The sequence below is a fragment of the Miniopterus natalensis genome, chromosome 5 (assembly GCF_054644295.1).
Source record: "Miniopterus natalensis isolate mMinNat1 chromosome 5, mMinNat1.hap1, whole genome shotgun sequence".
In the NCBI taxonomy this organism is placed as follows: Eukaryota; Metazoa; Chordata; class Mammalia; order Chiroptera; family Miniopteridae; genus Miniopterus; species Miniopterus natalensis.
Genome location: NC_142085.1, coordinates 34,962,717 through 34,980,797, shown reverse-complemented (window position 1 = coordinate 34,980,797; position 18,081 = coordinate 34,962,717). Strand labels below are relative to the sequence as shown.

Genomic DNA, 18,081 nt, shown 5'->3' with positions numbered 1-18,081 from the left:
AGAAAGAGAGCAGCAAGCCAAAGGTAGGTTCCAAAAAGTATACAATTTATGGGCAAAAGAAAGAAACATTCCTTTGCATTTAAAAATAAATTGACCACACAGAGACACAGATGCACCCATGCTTGCTATTGTTTACTTTTGCCCATTTTGTCATTTAGGTAAACGGAGTCATTTCAATGTATTCATTTGCCTTTTTGTTTGTTTGTTTTGCTTAGCATTGTATGATTTTGAGATTCATACATATCATTGTGTGTAGTTATAGTTATTTCATTCTCACTCCTGCACAGAATTTCATTATATAAATATACAAATATTTATTTTTCACCTCTTCTATTAAAGACATTGGATTGTTTCTGGTTTTCACTCTTATGAGCAACTGATGGTCTCATATATCACTCCTGGCTCAAACAGACAATAGCATCTCTATGGAATATACCCTGGGGATGGAATTGCTGGGTCACAGCCTGTGCGCATTTTTAACTTTTTAAGATATTGCCAAACTGGTTTCTAAAGGAGCTATAACAATTTGCCTAACTATCCTTCTTTCTTGTTAAAATTACCATCATTAAGTATTATCCAATTGTACACGAAGGCCCAATGTAATCACAAGGGCCCTTATTAGGGGATAGAGGGAGGTAGGAGAGTGAGAACCAGAGAAGGAGATGTGATGATGCATCGGCTTGGCCGCAAGCCGAGGAGTGAGGCAGCTCCTAGAAGCAGGAAAAGGCAAGGAAACAATTCTCCCCGAGGGGGTCCAAAAGGAGCACAGTACTGCTGATGCATTTTAAGCTTCAGGGCTTCAGAACGATATGATAATAAACTTCTGTTGTTTTTAAGCCAGTAAGTATGTGACACTTCCATAAGGTAGTACAGATGTGTAGAGGTTGTGGGGAGCAGGGAGTTATTTTTACTTTCTAAAACTATCTCAACCCAACCAGTAAATAATGCCTGTTACAAATAATATTCATTCAATTTTTTTAAGAAAAAATAATTGAATACATCCATGCAGTTAGATAAAACAAGCATTTATTGAATGCTCAGATTCTACTAACCAGGACTTTGTGATTAGTCAAACTACAGTGCATGTTTCTTTTAATTCAGTTTACTCAGGTCAACAGAATTATTGAATGTGTAGTATTTGTACCATGAGTTGTAGAACAAAGACAGAATTTTCCATGGCTCCAAAAATTAAAATCACTCCTCATAAGGGAGACCAACATCTAAATAAAAAATATTAGTATAATGAAGTAAGTTCTATGAAGGAAGTAGTCATTGTACTTTATGGGCTCCCAGATTAGAAACACTGTGGCTAAAGATAACGGAAAAGTCCCCCTGGAACAGGTGCTACCTGAGCTGGAATGTAAAGAGGACAGGGTTTCATCAATAAAAGCAGCCTCATGAGCAAATGCACAAAGACAGAAAATTCATGGTGTTTGGGGGAACCACAGGAAGGTTAGTATCCATGATTTGTTAAGAAAGAGACTGGAAAGACAGAATTATAGAGGTTTCTGTATGCCATGTGAGTAGATTCCACTTTATCTTGCAGGTGGTGGAAAGCTTTTGAATGGTTTACAGGCAGAGCACTAACAGGATTCGATTTGCACTTCATGTAAATCCCTCTGATGTCCTAGTGGAGACATATCTAAAGAGAGCAAGAGCTGAGCAGGGAGACAGACTATCAAACAGATGCTACAAGTATGTAGATCACAGGGAGGGGAGTGTCAAATAGAAACGGGGAAGAGGCAGATCTGAGAAATGGTTACTGAGATAGATTATCAGGATTTGGAAAGGAACTGAATTGATGTTGAGAAAGGAAAGGCCTAGGATTATCCATACGTCCCTGGCTTGCAAAATTGAATATTCGCTTGTCTCATAATTGAGACAATATACAGGAGGGGGGGCAGTTTTTATTTTGGTGGAGTGGAATAAATGGGTTCCCTGTGGGACATACTAAACACCAGGGAGAGTGTCAGTTTTCTGGTATGTGAAGGAATAGGAAGAACGAACAAGTCTGTGACTAAGCCGCTGGAATGAAAGCAAGCTCACAGAGTGACTTGTTCTTGTTTTCCGAATTACTTTTCTTAAAAGAGTTTTATTTTCATTTATTGCATACTATTTGTGTTTTAAGGGTTTGGGTGTGTTTTTTTTACAAGAGGTTTTGCACAGCTAATCTGTACAATTCTCTGCATTACCAAGTTGAGCATCCATTATAAGTAATGGGTAAATTGAGGATTTTACAAAAGCATGAAAATAAAGGAATAAAAGACCTCAAAAATTCTTTTAGTCTATATGTCTACTCTCCAGATAAAACTAGGCTAGCTAAATTTTGTTTACTCTCAAGCAGTTTTAGAGCTGAACATGGCCTTGCCTCCATCAGTAGCCTATTCCAGTATGTCATCTCAGGAACATGTCCTTCAGTCATCTTTCTCCCAGATATTTTTTTTTTCTAAATTATTTTAGTTCTAACATTCCAAATCAACAGAAAATGATCATCCTGAGATAATTTTTTATAATCTAATAGTAAGCAGATGCTGTTCCAGGATGGGTGTTGTATCTAAACATCCCTCTTGGAAGAGCTAGTTGTGATCCAAATAAAGGCATCTCATGTTATTAGAAAAAGATATAATTTATTTTTAATACTTTTACTATTAAATGTCTTTTAGAAACAGAATGAACCCTGGCCCAGTTCTAATATTATGTAAAAATATTATCCCCAAACCTAATGGCATAAAATAACCAAGGCCTTAAAAGGTTGGGCTCTGAACTCATATGAAGATTTGTGTACTCACAAACTGACAGTTGATGTTGGCTGTCAGCTGAGAATTTAGCTGCAGCTGTAGCCTGGAATATGTGACCTTTCCATGTTGCCTCACAACATGGTAGCTAGGTCTCAAAGGCAAACATCCCAAGAGAGAGAGTGAGGAAGAAGCCATGTTATATTTTATAATCTAACCTCAGAAATCACACAGCTTTATCTCTACCACATGCTATTGGTCCAGGCATTTCAAAAGTCCACCCAGACTCAAACAGAGGGACCATTATCCCCAACCTAAGATAGAGAGTGGCATGTCACATTGTAAGAATAGCATGTGGGATGGGCTACACATGGATGTGGCTCTTTTTAGGAGATACAGTCTGCCATAGGCTGGATTTCATCAAGAATGTGTCACACATGAAAGATTATCATTACTAGGTAGCAACACTAACTAATATCAACAGACTTAGAGTAATAATAATGTGACAAACATATGTGAGAAAGAGACACATCTTTCTTATTTTAAATATTATTTATACAGTGTCCACAGGGGAAAAAATACACAATTGTGCAGAGTTTTACATAGATTGTGAGTGAATATAATTTTGGAAACAGAAATAATTCCAATTTGAAGAGAACATTCCAATGAACCACTGTATACACAAGCAAATAAGCAGCTGCCCTATGTAGCTTCAACAGTAAACAGTGAGATCACTAAAGGGATGTGGAAAGATAGAAGCTTCTATTACTAGTTACAAAAGGCGGGGGGAGGGGTGCATCTTCAAATGTTGGTGAGGTTTATTATGGATTCTTATGGGCAGCAGTGCAGAATTCGTTAACATACAAATTGAACAGCTCTATTCAGAACCACTTGGATGGAAAAGATTTCAGTATTTTCTGCTTTCTGAAATTACCAAAATTGATCATGTCATGGAAATCTGATATCTCCTATTTTGTTCAACCTTATTAAGCCTGGGTACTAAAAATAAGCCACAAAATTGTTGTTGTTTTTTTTAAAAAAGGATGAGACAACTACTCCTTCTACATAAAATACATAGCTCATGGAAGGCAATTAGATACGCAATACAGTTTGCTCCTGTTACCAATGCAGATTATAATGGAGAGCTATTGTTTTATGTTCCCAGAATGTCCTCAGTTCCAATGCCTTCTGAGAGTTTTCCCAGCACTTTCTCCATTTATTTCTGGTATTTCTAGGAACTGGTAAGTTCTTAAAAGATTTTAATCCTCTGGCCAAAATTGACTGATATAGAAATGGGATCTCACCTGAGCCGAGATAAGGTAACCATTCTTCCAGATTTGAGGACCTGGTGGCAAGAGCTATAACATGTAAAACTGGGAGCTAGACGTTGCCATGGTTTCCACCACAAAAGCTACTCTGCTGCAAGTAAAGAATAAAGCCAAAGTAGAGGGGGAAAGTGGAAATGAAGAGAGCCCTGACTTCATTTCTGTTCTGGTTGTTCTTGAGAATCACATGATTGACCTTAGGTTCTCTGAGACACGTCACACATTAGCCAGGAATTACCTACTGTGCTATGAGGAACAGAAAAGTCAATAGTAGCTTCAGTTTGTTTTTTGTTTTATCTCAGATTACAGGACATCTAGGGCTGAAGTAAGGATGACATCAAGGACGCAGGCTCCCCCAGTCCCCTGCTCCACTGCTCAGATTAGAGCAAGTGCACATGGGCACAAGAGGCTGCTGCACCTCCTAGGTTTGGTGCGACTCTGCAGGGTGATGCACCTGAATTTCAGGCAGGGTGAAGAGCAGGCACAGGACAAAGCACAAAACCCTCCTCTCTGAGATTTTATTTGACACAGGAAGCTCTCCCAAGGACTCCCACCAGGACACAGGGCCACTCCAAGCTACAAAAGACACTGGGATTTCTAATTTTCTTGAGAAGTTGAAACTCATAAATTACCAACATGCAGGGAAGAAGCTCAAAAATTTTAATTTGCCACAAATAAAAAGTATCTGCTGAATCTCAGTATGCTTTCAATACCTTAAGGTAGCTTGAGTTTCTGAAACCTGCAAACAAATATACAAATGAAGTTGATAAATCTTTATATCTTAGGCCAAAAAAAAAAAAAAGTAGAAGAAAAGAAACCTCCTGTTTTATTAAATAAGATGAAATGCTCCCAAACTCTCCAAAGTCAGCTGTGCAGGAGGCTCTTTAGTGGAGAGGGCAGCTGGCCTTTGTAGCTGAGACACTTAGCGGTTCCCTTAGAGATTGCTCTGTGAGATGACCTGGTTTGGGGGAACATATGACTCTTCCTTTAATACCTTATAAGCATTATGAGTTGGTTGTAATGTTTTTACATAATATTTTATTAACATGTTGAATAACAAAACACAAACAGAAATAACGGCATATTTTCAATGACTTAGGCTTAATTGAAAAGCTGTAGCTTACTCTTCTTCAGCTTGAAGGCCCTTGTTTGGTAGATTCTGTTTGGGACTGTCCCAAAACACAGCTAGGTTCCTTCATATTAGAGAGGGGAATGGGGAAAGAAACAGAAGAAAGGGAGGGGAAAAGGAGGGGGAGGGAGGGAAGTAGAGAGGGAAGAGGGGGAAAAGGAAGCCCTACAGCAGTCATGTATCTATCACCTGTGAAACTTTTTAAAAATACAAATTCGACTTAGAATCTCCAGGAATGGAGAATTTTTAAAAACTCCCGAGACGGTTCTCTAGCTCCCAGCCGCTGTGGAGAGCTCTGACACTCGATCCCTGAATGTGTGCCTGGAAAACTAGAGAGAGGGGTGCAAGCAAGTGGCTGAGAGCAGAAATGTCTTGGAAGCCTTAAGGTTTATATTAAACATCCCTGTGAATATTTCTTCCAACTTTGTAATTTAACAATGTTTGTCTTAATGTAAAATTTTCCTTACATCTACACATAAAATGAATGCTTCAGGAATGTGCACCTCTTTTCCTGTTGCCTTAAAAACCAGAGAAGCTTCATCCCTTTTGAGAAGCACCGGACTAGAAAGAGAAGTGGCTCCTCCATTTCCTGACAAAAACCCAGTTTCTGGGTTCCTATCTTGGGTCAACCTCCTCCATCAGGACTAACCTTGAAGATGTCTTCTTGCAGGAGAGGAGCTTCTCCCACCCTTCACAGGAGGCTCTACCCCATGGAGTCACCATCATTGGGGCCTCTCGAGTCTACTCACTTTCTTCTCTGTCAGCAGACTCTCCTTATTTCTACAATGCATGTGTTCCTTCACTTTCTACTCAGCTTCTAACTTACCCCTTTTTCGCCATTCTGTCATGCATACCTGCTTCTGGCTTCAATGCTGAAACACAATGGTTCCAGATCACCTTCTCAGAGTAATCCCCCGGGCCCGATGCCATTCTTCACCCATTGCCTGTGCTAAGAGACTCCAAATTTCTCACCCTATAGATTTCTACATTCTGTCACCACTCATGTCCCTTCTTCCTTCCTCATGCCCTTGTTCATGTTCCCTTCATTAATCTCCAATTTCCAACAGCAATATCAGCTACTTAACCTGCAGGGCCTAGTGCAAAGTGAAAATGTAGAGTCCCTTGTTCAAAAATTAAGAATTTCAAGACAGCAAGAGCAAATTATTAAACCAAGCACACAACTCTTCCAGACTGGGACCCTATGTGGGACTCCACAGGTCCCACATCATGAAGCTGGCCCTGGTGTCACCCTAATCAAGGACTTTTTACTATATATTTTTCTCTTACTAAAAGTACTATCTAGCTGGCTTTTCTGACACCAGTTGTCTAGTTGTCCTATAAGTATCTTCCATTTTAGTTATTCTGTCTTTCACTCTCTTGCTCATTCAACATTGATAAACATATTGTAAAATCTTTATGCTCTTCTCCTCTCTGACATGTCACCACTCTCATGCATGGGTCCTGTTCTCTAGACCCAACTGGCTATGTTTTGCCTCTACACCTTGGTTCAAGCCATTCCTTCCATCTAGAATGCCTTTAACTCACTCTACCAGTACAAATCATTCCATAATCTCAGGGCTAGGTAAAATTTGCCCCATCTGATAGTCACTCCTCTTTGCCTCCAGGGGAAATGATTTATCCTTTCTCTGAAGGCTCATAGCTTTTATTACCTGTGTCAAGCAGATGACTATTGTTACTGTCTTGCAAGTAGTTTTTCCTGTGGGTAGTGGTTTGCCCCACCTCAGCATTAAGATCAGGTTCTCTCATTATCTTCCTAACACCCTGGGCATGTAGCACACTGCTCAGAAGCACTGATTGTCTAAGGGGTTCTTAGTCTAATTATTTTGAATGTACCATGCAAAGAAGTCCTTTAACCCCAAATATTTAAATGCTTCTCTTTTCTAGTAAATGTCTGAGAGGGCACTTCTGCTCATTCTTCACTTCAGAATGAGATAGGATTGTTCGATATAGCATGGGGAGGGGGAGAGAAAGAAAAATAGAGGAGAGAATTGGAGATATTCCCAGTTGCTCCTAAATTGGGAGATGTCCAAATATGATTTATTAGCAGTGTCTCTCCCAGCTTTAGACATATGAATCTGCCTGTAAACACAGCACACATTCCAAAGGCAAATGGGTTGGGGATTCAATTTCATATTAATGAATATGGTTTCTGTTCTAATCCATTAGGAGAATGACTAAAAGTAAACTGTATAAAATGGACACTTAGTAAGGAAATGAATAAACTTAATAAAAGTCTTATATTTTTCTTAGAGAATTTGGTAATTTCTGAAATGTACATTTAGCAACATTGTGGATTTTATTCAATTTTATTAACAAATTTAACCCACTATGTATTAGTTACTATTGCATATTAAAGATTTAAAAACTAGTAAAATATTGCCTCTGATTCTGAATTGCAGCAGCAAGAAAATCTTATGTCTTCTAGGACAGGTGGGCCTTTGTCTCTGGAATGAGAGGTGGGGAAAGGGTAGCATCAATAGAAAGAAGTGAATTATATGGTGATTAAGTAGAAAATTATAAGAGCAAAGGTCACTAAAAGACCTTCCCAGGTGTTGGCATCTGGCCTTTCTCAGCCCCGAGAGAAACTTGTGTTGAGAAACAAGTGATGCAGAAGCCAAAAGCTGCTAGGTGGGAATCCTAGTGCAGAGCCAGAACATCTGTTTGGAAGTGTCATTTGTTTGGGAATAGACATTAGAAGTGAGGAACAAGGACAAGCTGGGCCAGGAGGATGCTAAACTCACCACAACTGGGGAATCCAGGTGTTAGTAAACAGAACTGCCCCTGGGAGTTTTCTCAAATTAAAAAATAATGTAATATTCCCCCAAGTCCTACTTTCATTTTTCTTTTAGAATGAAAAGCCATATCATGACCCTGACAATTATTATAAAACAAACCTATCCTCACAAAAATTCTTATGATCATACAAAAGAGTGAAAAACATAAAATGCCAGAGCAAGTTTTAATAGGCAAGTCGATGACTATCTCTAAAACGTCATAAAAGCAATGCCATCTCTTATTTTCTCTGCCTCTCTTTCTTCCCAAACTTGAAAAAAAAAAGAACAAAACAGTGGAGTTGGGGGAAAGGGGGGACATTCTCTGCATTTAGAAACCAAAGGCAATCCATTGCATGTCCTAAAAAAGGTCACTGACAAAAATGACACATTCCCAAAAAGTGGGTGAATGTCATCAGTTTCATTAGAGTATCCTCATGAATCATATACTAGTAGTTGTTTGACACTTTGGAAAGTGGGTGGAGAGGAAGAATTGGATAAAAGGATGAAATTCCCAGAGAAACACCAAAAATAACCAAATAACCTCAAACCCTGATAAAGCCCTGGTAAGCTAGCGTGCCCTGGGCCAAGATGTACAAATACCCCTGAGATGTACCTGAGGGAAGAGGGTGTCTTGGATGTGGCAATAGATTGGAGAGAGTGTAGGTTCAGGTCATTATAGCAAGTATCACAATAAAACAAATCATGAATCTTATGGTTTCCCGGTGCATGTAAAAATTATGTTTATGCTATACCATAGTCTATTAAGTATGCAATAGCATTATGTCTAAAAAATGTGCATACCTTAATTAAGAAACACTTTATTGCTAAAGATCCTAACCATCATCTGAACCTTCAGTGAGTCTTAGTCCTTTTGCTGGTGGAGGCTCTTACTTTCATTTGTAAAAAGACACAATATCTGCAAAGTGCAGTAAAGCAAAGCACAATAAAATGAAGTAAGCCTCTACCCACGACAACTTTTTGGTGCTGAGTTCAGACTCCCTGATAGACTTCTCCAGCCTGGAGAACTACTAACAGACTTGGGCTTATAGGAAGGTTCAAAGAGTATATTTTAACATGGCTTTCAGAATTGTTTAGTGGGGGAGGTAATTTTTTTAATTGCTTCATTTTGCCTTTTTTTTTTTTTTTTAGGATTTTAATTTCTTTTTAAAAAAATATATCTTTATTGATTTCAGAGAGAGGAAGGAAGGGGGAGAGAGAGATAGAAACATCAATGATGAGAGTCATTGATTGGCTGCCTCCTGCACGCCCCCGACTGGGGATCGAGCCCACAATCTGGGCATGTGCCCTGACGGGGAATCGAACTGAGATCTCCTGGATCCTAGGTCAATGCTCAACCACTGAGTGACACCAGGCCGGGCTTCATTTTACTTTTTGAGAACCATACGGTTTCAGCATCATCTGTGAGACTCTGACTCAGAATGGATGCTGTGATGTCCAAGTTAAAATAGAATAGTACTTAGAAAGAGTGGAAAGTACTATGTGACATTTATTAGATTTAAGGGGCTAGAAAGCACTTCTGCAGTACCTAATAAGCAGAAAACCACAGTTTTGAACAGCTGTGGAGATGGCAACAGAAAACAATCTATCCTAAAGTGAGGTCAACAATCAACTAAGGATGGTTCTAACTGTACAGGGGTGGGGAACGTCTGGCCACAGGCCGTGTCAGGCCCTCGGGCCATATATGGCCCTCGAAATCATTTGGTCTGGCCCTGCAAAGACAACCATAGGTGGGTCTTGAAATTCAATAAATCTAGGAGCTTTTTTCAAAGCTAATTTTTAAGTTGGTAATTTTGTATGGCTCACAAATAATGTTATAATATCCAAATGGTCCTTGGCAATAAAAAGGTTCTCCACCCCTGTGAAGAACCTTGCTGACCAAATGTCCTTTAATTCCAAGTTGTACCACTATCTTTCCTGACTCTGAAAGAAACAGACCAGGAGAAGTGAAAAAAGGAGACAACATAGATGACCTACCTAGGTCAGTGCTCCAACCCCACACTTGGTGTAGTCACAGATCTCACAGCAGACCACCCTCAATCCCAGCAGAAAAGTGGCAGAGCCATGTCTGAAAACAAACTCCACTGAACCCAGAGGCCAGGTGATCACATACCTAATTCGGTCTTACTAAAATAATAAAATATTTCTGAAAAAGTGAATCTGACTAAGAAAAGAGAATGTATATAGAATTCATGTCAGTAAAACTGAAATTATTATTATTATTTCTATCTAGCACTATCCCAGCCACCATACCCTCAATCTCCAGCAACTGCTGAACAATTGTAATTGTTAAGATTAAAAGTACATAAAATTTAGCATTAGTTGTGCACCTTCAATTTGCCAGGCACAGTGTTATTTGCTGTATGTATTTCACCATCACAGGCCTATTATAATCCCAATTTTACAGCTAAGGCCACTGAAGTTAAATAACTTCCATAAGGAGCAGTGGAGACAGAGTTTGGCTCTTTGAATGCAGAATCCATGTCACTAATTACTCACTACATTGTCTGCTCTTGCCCTCAGTAAGGCCTTTCTGTCCTCAGTGTAGAAACTGGTTATACCTCAGAACAAGATAGGTCATAGGGCAAGTAAAATAAAAGGTAGGAATCATTTAAACAACATTTTGTTAAAAGTACAACTGTTAATAAATGCTATAGTAAATGTAACTATATACATGCAATACAACCTACATACACCCAACAATCCATTATTTTGCATATCCACCTGCACAGTTGTCAAGTTGGTATAATTTGCACAGGACTTACATTACAAAATGGTTTATTATTTACCCATTGCATATCTCAGTGTAAAGAAAAGGAGCTCAATAAATCACATGGATTTAGAAATTAAAACATTTATGGCAACATTAATGTCCCTGAAATGGCTATGCAGTATAAATTTCCAAGGTTATCCTTTGGAAATTCTTGCCATTACTGAGTTTAATAGCCTATAAGTTTAATAGTCTATAAGTTTTCCCAAATAAATGTTAATTGCCCTAAAACTACAAAATGATTAGCTGATAAGTGTTTAAAGAAATTGGGCACCAGGGAAAAAAACAATCTAACAATTTTCCATCAGATAATTTTTTCCAAAGCTTTATTTGCTCTTAGATAATAGAGTATGTTTTGGATTTTAAGATTCAGACTTGGCATGCTTGTATCTCAATGAGAAACAAATTCTTTTGCCAAAAAAAAAAAAAAAGCTTTGTTAGCAGAGTGAGAAAAATCTTTAACTATAATAAATGATTATGAGTCTGTGCCATATTTACACATCTTGGTCTAGTTTGATGCATTCCAAAAACAAACAAACAAACAAATAAAACCTATACAAATTACAACAAAAAGCCCTTTGTCGCTTTCTTGCCTCAGGCCAAAATTGTCATTGTTGGTTACTGCTCTGAATTGAATAAAAGGCAGTTGTAAGCCCTGGTCAGTTAGTTGAGCATCACCCCATGCACCATGAGGTCATCAGTTCGATTCCAGTCAGGGCACATGCCCAGGTTGTGGGTGTGCAGGGGACAGCCAATCAATGTTTCTCTCCCTCTCTCTGCCCTCTCTAAAAAAAAAAAATCAATGAAAACATATTTTTAAAAAGGGGGCGGGGGAGCAGTTGCCAAATCGCATTGTTGCCTTTGAGGGAAATTGTAGCTGTCAATACTAATTGGTAGAGATGGTTAAGCTATCATTATCACATATGGAAGTGAGACATAGAGCATATGAATATTGATAGGTGGGAGTTTAGAAACACTGAGAATCAATAAACAAAATGAGTGAGTGCTGCCAGGAGTTTGCAAAAGCACTGAAGAAAGTTTTAAGAATAAATTATTAATTTTACTTTTGGTTGCTGTGCTCTTATTTGTTGTCCCTAATACAACTTATTTTTAATTATTAATACTTAATGAAAATACTATAAAAAATCCTCCTTGAAAGGATTATAATTTTAAAGAGATACAAAAAAACTAATTTCAATAGTAAGCTTCAAAAATATTTAAAATGCAATAAAATATTAAAATAAGATGTAAGACTATTGAAGATCAAAAAGTATCATCAAGAGATACCCTTTTACTAGTCGTCAGTACAACTCTGTATAGAAACACCAATGTTAGGCCACTTTTTCTTCTTGGTCAAATTCAGTTACACTGCTAGAGAATTTTTAAAAAGAACTCAGATATCTCTGTCCAACTTTTAGTCCAGCTAATAAAATGTATAGTTGAGAAAAAGCTTTAAAACAAATGGTGAGAAATGTGTAATTGTGTTCCTGAACTCCCCTTCATGCCACTGGAAGTGTATGGGTGACAGTTGTCCACAGGTGACTAATCCCAGGCACCAGCACCTATATCAATCCCCAAAGTCATAAAATATTTTTTCTCATTTTCCTATAAGAGTTATACAAAGAACAATACTCTTCTGCAGTGAGTCATCAAGAATGCAGATATTCTGCCAAACAGGTCACCAAGAAGATGGAAAACCAAACTATTGGTTATCAGTGGGCTGTTTTAGCTCAGCTGACATCATGATTACTTGTGTAAGGGACAGTTGGGAGTATTTATCCAATGAAGCATGTGACCACTATAACTATGAAGTAAAAATAAAGTGGTGCCTAAAACCAAGTTGTACATTACTGACAGGTAAAATAAATAAATAAATAGAAGGAAAAATAACAGCTTATTAAATCCTGAGGGTTTTCAGACAAATAAACCATTTGTTTTTTATTTTTCTAAAACCAGAAGGCTTGAGTTTGCATTTTTAATACAGCCTAAAACTCTGTAATATAAATATTATAAATGTATAATATAAACACCATGAGGAAAAAATACGTAATTGCCTATAATGCCCTCATTTATTAATGAGCTCATTAGAAAAATAAATACTTCACTGATTTGAGAATTCACAGCAACTAATCTGCATAAGATGTCAATGACTATTAGGTACTATTTTCTGAGATGACATATATTTCTACCCACAGCTTTACAAAAATGAATGAGAAAAATTACATTTCAAAGAATATTAAACTTGTCAGGGACTTTGAAATCATCTCATCCAGTTTTTCACAAAATGAAAGCTCTAGACCCTGGTGGTACACTTACAGAGCTTTAAATAACTTTGAATAACATTCTAAGGAAATGACTCTCTTTTCAGTTTTTCCCCTCCTGATTAAGTCAAGGAAAAGAATCTCAATTACTGGTCCTTTCTAACAAAGAGACAACTGGCTTCAGCTTAGAGCCCTAACTAGGGAGGCCATGGTACAAAGTGTTGTTCTTATGTGTTTATGTAACTTCTATTCATAGCATTGCTACCCATTTTCCAGTTGCAGTAGTGATATGTAGTTTCCTACCTAGATAAATTTACTTTGGTAAAATAAAAGTGTTTTTATACTGTGGATATGATAATTTATTTTAGATTGCTCTAGTGTAAAAAGTAGGATATTTATTTTGAACAAGTTTCTAATCTACACACCAGGAACAGTCAATTACCATTCGAGGCCCTAATCAGGATTCAATGCCTAAACAGAGCTATACTTAAAAGCTAACATGTCCCTAATCAAACCTATACCAAATGCTTTGTTAATTAGTGTGAGGTTTGTTAGAAATCATCTTTATTAGCTTAAAGGAGTGTTATTCAGGAGAGGTGATGAGTTGGGAATAGTGAACAGGCCCTCCTACCCTTGCCTGGGCACTGCAAAGCCACAGTGTCTTACTCAAGATACTCAGCCATGTATATCCTGCACCCTTCCACTTCACAGAGGACCCTGTAGCCTGATCTTATTATAAAAATGGCTGTAATAAGAACACTATGATCAAAACACTAGCATCCCAACACTGTGACATCCCTATTGGAGTAAGACTTTCTTGTTAGGTCTAAGGTACTTAGGACAGAAGACTGAGTAAAACGGATGGCCTCTTTTGGTGCTTGTTGCTAATACCTTACTTCTTTAAATAAAATGTACTTTTTTCTCACATTTTCACATGCCTGGAATTGGATGTGTCTTACAATCAATAGTACTTTATAATTAGGATTAGCTGTGTTTCTGTCATTCTCAGTGGTCAATAGAATTATTGTGCATCTTACAATAGATGGTATCTTAATTTTGGTGAAATATGGTAGACGTTTGCACATTTGACAGAATTTGATCTGAGACTTCCATTCATTGTAATATATCTTCTGGTAAGAAAATTGTCAGGTAGAGGAAAATATCCTTTACCAGTTTTTAACCACTGGAGGATTAGCAATATTTACCAAAGAGATGTTTGCTAAATGGCCTAATTGGCTTAAAGGTAATTTTGCATCATGATAAAATTCAAAGAATTCAGTAAAAAACAGTAGAGGTTGTAAGTGGATATGGAAAATATTAGAAATTCTTAAATGAATGACAGCTTTGGGCAATATTAATCTGGTCAAACCCTACAAATAAAGAAACGAAGAGTCACTTAAGTGGTTAAATGGCTGGATCAACATTCCATGGTAAACTGAGTGGTAGAGTCTGTGTAATGACCAAGGTTCATTTAACCATTTTATGCTATGTCTTAATTACGCTCTGCCTCAAAGTCTTTCATAAAGTTGTAGTCAAGATATTGGCCATGGCTGAGGTATCATCTGAAGGCTTAACTGCATTTGGAAATCAGCTTCCAAGCTCACTCATGTAGTTGTTAGAAGGAATATTAAACGATGCAGATCTCCCCATAGCCAATGTACTTCTCCATGTCATTTATTCTTTATTATAATAGACATTCAGCAATTTTTCAGTTTGTTCTGGTTCTTTCTGACATAAACTGCTAAGATTATCATGACTAGTTAGACAAAACTGCAGAATACATAAAAATTATATTTATATTTTGTGCCTATTATTATATCTATTTAGGAAAAAGACTAAAAAGTTAACAGAATTATGGTTAATTTTGTTTTACTTCTTTAAATTTTTCTATACTTTTCAAGTTTTGTACAATAAGCATGTAAAGTACAAGTTATTTCAATAAATGAATTCTTAATGTTGTAAAACTCAGCTATTTAAGTAATTTATGACATACATGCTTTCATGTTTGATTAAAAATGCATTGTTTGTTTCATTGAGGATTTTTCCTTGTAAGTCCAGAATTACAGGTCCTTGGATATATTTTTCCCTGAATAAGTCTAATGCCAAAAGAGACTCAACTTTGTTGCAAAATTCACAACTCATAACAAGTTGCAGAAGCATAAAAAAAGGTAAGAGAAAAAGGCCAAGTTACTTTTGGTGCCCCGGACAAGGTGAAGAGGTCAGAAGGTCAAATGAATTATTTTCTTTTATAAGTCTGGCTTCCTGAAAAGGTAAATCAATTCGCAGTTTTCATTTCTGTCTTGCCACTTTGCACAGTCCAGCATGGACTATATAAAGGCATCATTGTAAGGGAAGGCCTCTTTGCAGAATCTCCAAGTGCAGACATTTGGATGTCCAGGCCCTTTTCTCACCAGGAACAGCCTCTTGTGAAGTGGGTGTTAGGTGTCTAATAGCCCTGAAATGTTTTCTTTCCACTCTGTGCCCAAAAGGTTGACTTGTAACTGCTGTCCCAATTATTCTAGAGAAAAGTCCTACCTATTCTAAGAGATAAGTTCAGAGCTCAGTACAAAGTCAAAGAAATTTTTTTAAAAATAATTATCTTAAAATGATGCTGATTTAGCCTTTTGGGATGTGAGTTATTTACATTTCAACAATAAAAAAACAACTGCATAGCTGTTTTTTCCATTTCTGAAGAGAAGAAAACACTAAATTATGACCCCACACAAAGAACTTGATATTTTGGTCCTTAACATATGATTTATTCTTTTTAATTCAAAGATTGTTTACTTTATTAACAGATCAGAAAGACTTATTTTGTCTTAAATGTTTCCAGAGTGTAATTCTTTCTGAGGATCCCACTGCAGTAATATAAACTTGTACATATGTTCACACACAATTATAAGCTTAGAAGAGATCATAATTCCATGACTTCACCACAGTGGCTTTCGGGGCTGGAATAGTAATTACAGCTGTGCTCACTGTATTCATTATGGTCTTCATAAAAAAAACAACTGTAGTGAAATAATAAGCCCCTTCAAATTGTTTTCAAAATAGGGTGGTACATAAATAGAATTAATAAATTATTGAAATCTAAGTGGTGATTCATATTTAGCATTCAGGATATTACTATTAAAAATTTATGGCATCTTCCTTCCTTTAATTTAGCAGCTCTAAATGAAAAATAACATGTTTACAGAAGGCTAGGTAACAGCAACTTCATGCAGTCAAATATAGCCATGAAGAAAATCAGGGAGGTTACTTTTTAAATTTTAAACAAATCGGAGAGTGATAAGAAAACTCCTTAAGCTGCTTAATTGTTGGAATTTGTGTCATACATTAGAAACTCCTCTTACGACTTTGAACGGATTTCCAACATGGGTTTTTTTTCCAACCTTGAATATTGTCTCACACAAAAACTGTTATTTAAAAGGTTAAGAAGCAATATGATTGAAACAACTGAAGATAAACAAAACTTACCTTGCTTTCTTCTTATCACCCGAGTTCCATAGCTTGTGACTGAGTAGGTCGTGACTGGTTATGATCAGCTACAGCTAACAGAAAAGAAAAAAGTTAGCGTATTAAATTCCAATGTTTAATAAGTGAGAAAAGGAAGAAAGTAGAGTATCAGTAAAGGGGATACAGAAAGAAAAAGAGAAGGAATTTTGAAACAATGTTAATCAAAAGACCCTCTCAAAGGTGCCTGTGATATGCAGCTATTTCTCAAACATACCTGTCAAAAAAGTCTTCTGTTATTATCTTATTTTTATTTTTATTTTTTTGTCATTTGGCTTTTCCTGGGACTGTGTGCTAAGGAATGCACTTGGAAAATATCAACATCATCTGACAAAATTTAGAGGCAACTAGGTACTATAGTAGCCTGAAACTATATTCACACAACATAATTTAAGGGTCTATTATGTATTCCTCAACAGTAAGAATTAATAGGATTCTATAATATATAGACTTTTCTTTAGGAGTGTCCCATAGAGTGGTCATTTTAGATCTTGCAGGTATAAATTTCTATTAGCGCCATATTCAAAGAGGCACAGGTAATAAAATAAGTTAGATAAATCATTATTTGCTGTGTTCCTCAATTAAAATGTTAACATAATCCCTCTTCTATGATTCTTCATTTCATATGAGCAACTGTTACTATCCAGACAGAGATAACCTGTTAATAGAATTCACCATGGATAGTGCTCATCAGTTTTACCCTTCCTGGGCATTAAAACCTCATATGTAAAAGAAACCAGTGAACATATTTACTTGTAAAGATACCTAGAGGCGTTATTAAACTTAGTACTTTCTGAAAATAACAGTAGAATTTCTCAAGAATGACTTTTTGCACATTTTATAATGAGAACCCTCTTCAGTTCATGATATATATTTATATTTAATGGAAAGGGAAGATAATATGTTTTTCCACATCGCATGACTGAACTAGATATAAGTACTCCATCACCTCAAGGAGAGCAGAATCAGAGCACAAGCAAGACATAAGATGCTCAGATTTTTTATTTCAAAAGCACAGTCCAGCTGTATTACAGTAATATTTGAAAAAAGACACGATCAGGCACAGAGTTTTTATCACTGTCTCCCATGCCCAAACCAGCTGAAAACCCTTAGAGCCTGGAAGGTAGAGGAGATGGCCATGCCCACCTCTCCTCAGGCAGAGCTCCAGGGAGGGAGGCATTCTGAGGACGCCCAGAGCCCAGGAGCATATCTGTGTGCCTGTCTGAAGCTCTGGGACAGCAACCTAGCCAAAGCTCCATCTATCTGTGATGCTGTAGGGGATCAATGGCTGTGGGAGAGCCTGGGCCCACGCTGGGCTCCCAGGGAACCTTTTATAGTCCCATCAGCAAAACAGCACAAAAGCCTGGAAGTCACCTGAGAAATGATCTGGAGATCTGGAAAGGCCATGTAGCCAAATGAGCAGAACCCAGGTTGTTGCAAGTGCGGGCATCTCACTAGATGACAACATGGGTCACAGAGGTTTCCCTAGGTCAGCCCGTTATGTCAGCCCTTAGACCTCACATGATTTCCTGAAG

General features: G+C 37.3%; 1 long non-coding RNA gene across 1 annotated transcript in view; it reads right to left on the bottom strand.

Moving 5' to 3' along the window:
- Positions 1 to 16,586, bottom strand: part of LOC107532858 (uncharacterized) — a 190,974-nt gene extending 174,388 nt beyond the window's left edge. Inside the window, exon 1 of the long non-coding RNA XR_001602792.2 lies at positions 16,511 to 16,586. This is a non-coding gene — a long non-coding RNA (uncharacterized LOC107532858). The remainder of the gene's footprint in view (positions 1 to 16,510) is intronic.
- Between the last annotated feature and the right edge of the window lie 1,495 nt (positions 16,587 to 18,081).